Genomic DNA, 6467 nt, shown 5'->3' with positions numbered 1-6467 from the left:
TCTCCATCAAACCTCACTGAGCTCGAGCTGTTTGCCAAGGAAGAATGGGCAAGAATTTCAGTCTCTCGATGTACAAAACTGATAGAGACATACCCCAAGCGACTTGCAGCTGTAATCACAGCAAAAGGTGGCGCAACAAAGTATTAAGTTAAAGGGGCCGAATAATATGGCACGCCCCACTTTTCAGTTTTTGATTTTCCACAAAAATTTAAAATAACCAATAAATATTGTTCAACTTCACAATTGTGCTCCACTTGTTGTTGATTCTTCACCAAAAATTTACATTTGGTATCTTTATGTTTGAAGCACGATATGTGGGAAAAGGCTGAAAAGTTCCAGGGGGGGGCGAATACTTTTGCAAGGCACTGTAAATTCAACATCTCGGCTGCGGAGCAGAATTCATCTTGGTTTGTTAGGACCAAGTAGCTCCTGCTTGTTTTGGCACCCGGTAATCACTAAAACAGGAGGAGGAAGCACTTGGCTTCACAGTTTTTAATGGTACCATTTTGAGATATACACTATGTTGTGATTTTTTTTCTTTATTGTATTTTTTTGTGAGAGGTGCAGTGATCAAAAACTGGCAGTTTTAACACTTAGATTCTTTACGATGTTTACTGTACGGGTTAACATTTTTATAGACCTGACTTTTTCATGAGCAGTTGTAATAAGTATGTAAAGAATATCTACTTTTTTCTTTAATTACGGAATTGGATTTGTGATTCAAATTAATTTATTTCATCTCTTTTAATATTTTTCTTTCTTTTTTTTTACTTTTCACTTTTTTTTGTCCCGATAGGTGACTTGCTCTATATACTTCAATACAGCAGTATTCTAGTATATAGTCCTAATAATGGTATGTGCACACTATCTTATAGACGCCAGTATAGCCATACTATATTTGAAGTAGAAGCCGCCTGACAAACAAGCAGACATAGTTTTTCCTGAAACGTAATTTTTTTTTTTTTTTACAGTGGCTTTGTTTTATGTTAAATCGTTGAAGAAAAAGAACATTTTTGGTTTTGCGCAAGATACGTGAACCAAGAGTGTCGATTTGAGGAGTGTGATTAAAACAAAAAAGTGACCTAAAAAAACAAAACCTCACAAATAATGTCACTAGTGCCATTCTGTACACCTGATAAAACACACTAACTTTGATTTCTGGTTTTGAGGCCACAAACAGCATTTATCCACAAGACCTCGGGAGTCCTTGGACCCCTACAAATTCCCAGGTGTCCCATGTGTGGGCATCCATTTAATTCTATAGGTTTACAGAAAAAGTAGCGCTCACGAGACCACAGCTCCCATAGATAGTGAATGGCTTTGGGGTCAGTACGCTCCATTCACATGGGAACCTTGAGACCCCCTCTGTCAGGATCAGTGGGGCTCCCAGTTGTTAATACCCCAATTATCATATATTTATAATTTATCCTGTACATTAAGCAGAACACGGCGCAGTCATTAATGGCCATGTAATTTACTGACGAGCACAGTCATCCGGGCCGGCCACTCGTTACAGCGACTCTTCATTACAGCATCTACAGCTCTGGCAAAAATCAAGAGACCACCACATCAAAACCCAGTCATGGGCAGCCCAATCTCCAGACCTGAACCCCATTGAGAACCTCTGGAATGTAATCATGAGGATGATGGATAGTCACAAGCCATCAAACAAAGAAGAACTGCTTACAGTGTGAAAGACTGGTGGAAAGCATGCCAAGACGCATGAAAGCTGTGATTAAATATCATGGTTATTCCACAAAATATTGATTTCTGAACTCTTCCGGAGTTAAAACATTAGTATTGCTGTTTCTAAATGATTATGAACTTGTTTTCTTTGCATTATTTGAGATCTGAAAGCACTGTTTTTTTTTTTTTTTTAATTTTGACCATTTTCCTTTTCAGAAAAAAAAAATACAAAATTTATTGCTTGGAAATTTGGTGACGTGTTGTCAGAAGTTTATAGAATAAATTAACAATTTATATTTTACTCAAAAATATTCCTATAAAGAAAAAAATCAGACAAACTGAACATTTTGCAGTGGTCTCTTAATTTTTTGCCAGAGCTGTATGTATCTTGATGACCAAACCGGACAACCTCTATAACCCCGGGGAAGTTTAGACCTCCAAGCCGTTCTTTGGACAATCTATTCCTACGTCTTTGGAAAATTAGAGGCAAAATCTGCCCCACATGAACAACAGATCCATCAACAGCAATCCAGGGAAAAACCTATAAACAAAAGTGTATAGCCAAAACTGGTAACAAAAAATTATAAATTGTAATTTAGAAGAAATGTAAACAGTATTTAATACATAGGCGCAGTGAGCGAGCTAGGGCAACAAAACAGGAAACTATGAGGGTAATGGGCTCATAGGAAGAGATCCCATGTAATAACCTCTCCTCCTGCGGACGGATCTGGCGCCAGGACAGAGGGACACGACCACACCTATCACTTTGCCGATGTTTATTGCCCTTTCATCTGCTTTTGTACCTCGACCTGTTTCTGTGATGACACACGCATTTCAGGTATGAGGTTATTACGCGGAATCTCTTCCTTTGAGTCCATTACCCGTACAGTTTCCTGTTTTGCAGCCCTGTGTACACAAATTTGTTCATCACCTCTTGCACCCTAGCTCGCCCGCTGTACCTATGTATTAATTACTTTTTACATTTCTTCTAAATAATATTTTTTACTATATAATTTTTGTTTATAGGTTTTTCACTACTTATGTACAGCTTCTTTACTATTTGCTAGATTAGTGGTTTACATTCTATATTGTTATCATTATCCCTTTATAGCGCCCTACTTTGGCTCATATAGGTTAGCGATCCAGGGAAGTAGGAGCCTTCCTGACTTCACGCCATGTCCGCCACTATAGTACGCAGCTGTCTGCTGCTGACACCTGGTGGTCAACAGCAGAGGTGGCAGATGCGGTCAAAAAGATGGTTGGCAAATGTTGTTGTTTATATAGCACCAACATATTCCACAGCGCTGTACAGAGATTGTCATCTTTTACATCAGATGGTGTGGTGCAGTGACAAGTGTTGCAGCCAGGGGGCGCTGCGTGTGCACTTCGGGATGCACATGGAGACATAATTGGGTTGAAACAGCAACTGGTCATGTGATTGATGGACGCTATGTATCACAGAGGTAGGTGGCCCTGTGATGGAAGCCTGGGTATGTTTTGCTCAAGCAGATCTACTACTGAGGGATTTGTTTACATTGGGAAGGCTTCCAGGTGATTGGAGAGATGGGTGGGTCTAGTCACCTACAAACCCACCCAAAGAGGCGTGTCTGAATACGTAAGTTGGTTTTGTGTTGAAGGACCTGTGGTGATGTCACACTCACCTGACTAGCCACGTGACAGGTACCTGGGTGTGGTTACACCTATGAAAAGTAGGTGTGTGTAGCACACGGTGGGAGTGTTTGGGAGACTGCAACTGTGGACAGACTTCCATGTGTCCTGGCTGGACACTACAGAGTGGCCTGGGTGCTGCAAGGTCCTGGACGTCGGTGTTGGAGGCTCCTAGGAGTGGAGTCCTCCTGGAAGCACCTGGAGACCGTAGACCTGGATGATCTGTGTTGAGGACCTGGGACTGACGTGAAGTCAGTGTGAGGAGTGGACTCCTGAGAGGTAACCCCGGACTGGGGGAATTGTAATATACAGCAGAGAAGCCTATCTGCTACATGAACTGTCTGATGTCCTTTAATGTTTCGTGGCTGGATTGCAATGGACTGTACATCATATGGTTTATGCAGTTTAATAAACCAGACTCATGTGAGGTACCGTGCCTGAGTGCTTGAATCTTGTGCCAAGCGAGTGTCCCCCAACACACTCAGGTAGCGTAATCTTACATATGAGTCTGGTTTATTAAACTGCATAAACCATATGATGTACAGTCCATTGCAATCCAGCCACGAAACATTAAAGGACATCAGACAGTTCATGTAGCAGATAGGCTTCTCTGCTGTATATTACAATTCCCCCAGTCCGGGGTTACCTCTCAGGAGTCCACTCCTCACACTGACTTCACGTCAGTCCCAGGTCCTCAACACAGATCATCCAGGTCTACGGTCTCCAGGTGCTTCCAGGAGGACTCCACTCCTAGGAGCCTCCAACACCGACCGTCCAGGACCTTGCAGCACCCAGGCCACTCTGTAGTGTCCAGCCAGGACACATGGAAGTCTGTCCACAGTTGCAGTCTCCCAAACACTCCCACCGTGTGCTACACACACCTACTTTTCATAGGTGTAACCACACCCAGGTACCTGTCACATGGCTAGTCAGGTGAGTGTGACATCACCACAGGTCCTTCAACACAAAACCAACTTACGTATTCAGACACGCCTCTTTGGGTGGGTTTGTAGGTGACTAGACCCACCCATCTCTCCAATCACCTGGAAGCCTTCCCAATGTAAACAAATCCCTCAGTAGTAGATCTGCTTGAGCAAAACATACCCAGGCTTCCATCACAGGGCCACCTACCTCTGTGATACATAGCGTCCATCAATCACATGACCAGTTGCTGTTTCAACCCAATTATGTCTCCATGTGCATCCCGAAGTGCACATGCAGCGCCCCCTGGCTGCAACACTTGTCACTGCACCACAATGGTTACAGGGGTTTTTGGAAAACTCCAGTTCCCTGGTCGCAGTACAGGGCCGGACTGAGACTAAAATTCAGCCCTGGCATTTGAAGTCACACAGGCCCACTTGTCACATGGTGACTGTATAATATCTTTGTACACTTGAAGGTTACAAGAAGTGTGGGGAGTGTAACATGACTATATAACATATAGTCACAGCTGTATCCAGCATTACAGCTCAGTCCCCATAGAATGTAATATAGCCAGTCCCCATAGAATCTAATGCAGCCAGCCCCATAGAATGTAATGCAGCACAGCCCCCATAGAATGTAATGCACCACAGTCCCCATAGAATGTAATGCAGCACAGCCCCCATAGAATGTAATGCAGCACAGCCCCCATAGAATGTAATGCAGCACAGCCCCCATAGAATGTAATGCAGCACAGTCCCCATAGAATGTAATACAGCTCAGTCCCCATAGAATGTAATACAGCCAGTCCCCATAGAATGTAATGCAGCCAGCCCCCATAGAATGTAATGCAGCACCGCCCCCATAGAATGTAATGCAGCACAGCCCCCATAGAATGTAATACAGCCAGCCCCCATAGAATGTAATGCAGCCAGCCCCCATAGAATGTAATGCAGCACCGCCCCCATAGAATGTAATGCAGCACAGCCCCCATAGAATGTAATACAGCCAGCCCCCATAGAATGTAATGCAGTACAGCCCCCATAGAATGTAATGCAGCACAGCCCCCATAGAATGTAATGCAGCACAGCCCCCATAGAATGTAATACAGCACAGCCCCCATAGAATGTAATACAGCCAGCCCCCATAGAATGTAATGCAGCACAGCCCCCATAGAATGTAATGCAGCACAGTCCCCATAGAATGTAATGCAGCTCAGTCCCCATAGAATGTAATGCAGCTCAGTCCCCATAGAATGTAATGCAGCACAGCCCCCATAGAATGTAATACAGCTCAGTCCCCATAGAATGTAATACAGCCAGCCCCCATAGAATGTAATGCAGCACAGCCCCCATAGAATGTAATACAGCACAGCCCCCATAGAATGTAATGCAGCACAGCCCCCATAGAATGTAATGCAGCACAGCCCCCATAGAATGTAATGCAGCACAGCCCCCATAGAATGTAATGCAGCACAGTCCCCATAGACTGTAATGCAGCTCAGTCCCCATAGAATGTAATGCAGCCAGTCCCCATAGAATGTAATGCAGCCAGCCCCATAGAATGTAATGCAGCCAGCCCCATAGAATGTAATGCAGCCAGCCCCATAGAATGTAATGCAGCCAGCCCCATAGAATGTAATGCAGCACAGCCCCCATAGAATGTAATGCAGCACAGTCCCCATAGAATGTAATGCAGCACAGCCCCCATAGAATGTAATGCAGCACAGCCCCCATAGAATGTAATGCAGCCAGCCTCCATAGAATGTAATGCAGCACAGTCCCCATAGAATGTAATGCAGCACAGCCCCCATAGAATGTAATACAGCCAGTCCCCATAGAATGTAATGCAGCCAGCCCCCATAGAATGTAATGCAGCACAGCCCCCATAGAATGTAATGCAGCACAGCCCCCATAGAATGTAATACAGCTCAGACCCATAGAATGTAATACAGCCAGTCCCCATAGAATGTAATGCAGTACAGCCCCCATAGAATGTAATACAGCACAGCCCCCATAGAATGTAATACAGCACAGCCCCCATAGAATGTAATACAGCACAGCCCCCATAGAATGTAATGCAGCACAGCCCCCATAGAATGTAATGCAGCACAGCCCCCATAGAATGTAATACAGCACAGCCCCCATAGAATGTAATACAGCCAGTCCCCATAGAATGTAATGCAGCCAGCC

This window comes from Ranitomeya imitator, chromosome 2 (genome assembly GCF_032444005.1).
Source record: "Ranitomeya imitator isolate aRanImi1 chromosome 2, aRanImi1.pri, whole genome shotgun sequence".
Taxonomy (NCBI): Eukaryota; Metazoa; Chordata; class Amphibia; order Anura; family Dendrobatidae; genus Ranitomeya; species Ranitomeya imitator.
Note: the sequence above shows the minus strand (reverse complement) of the source record.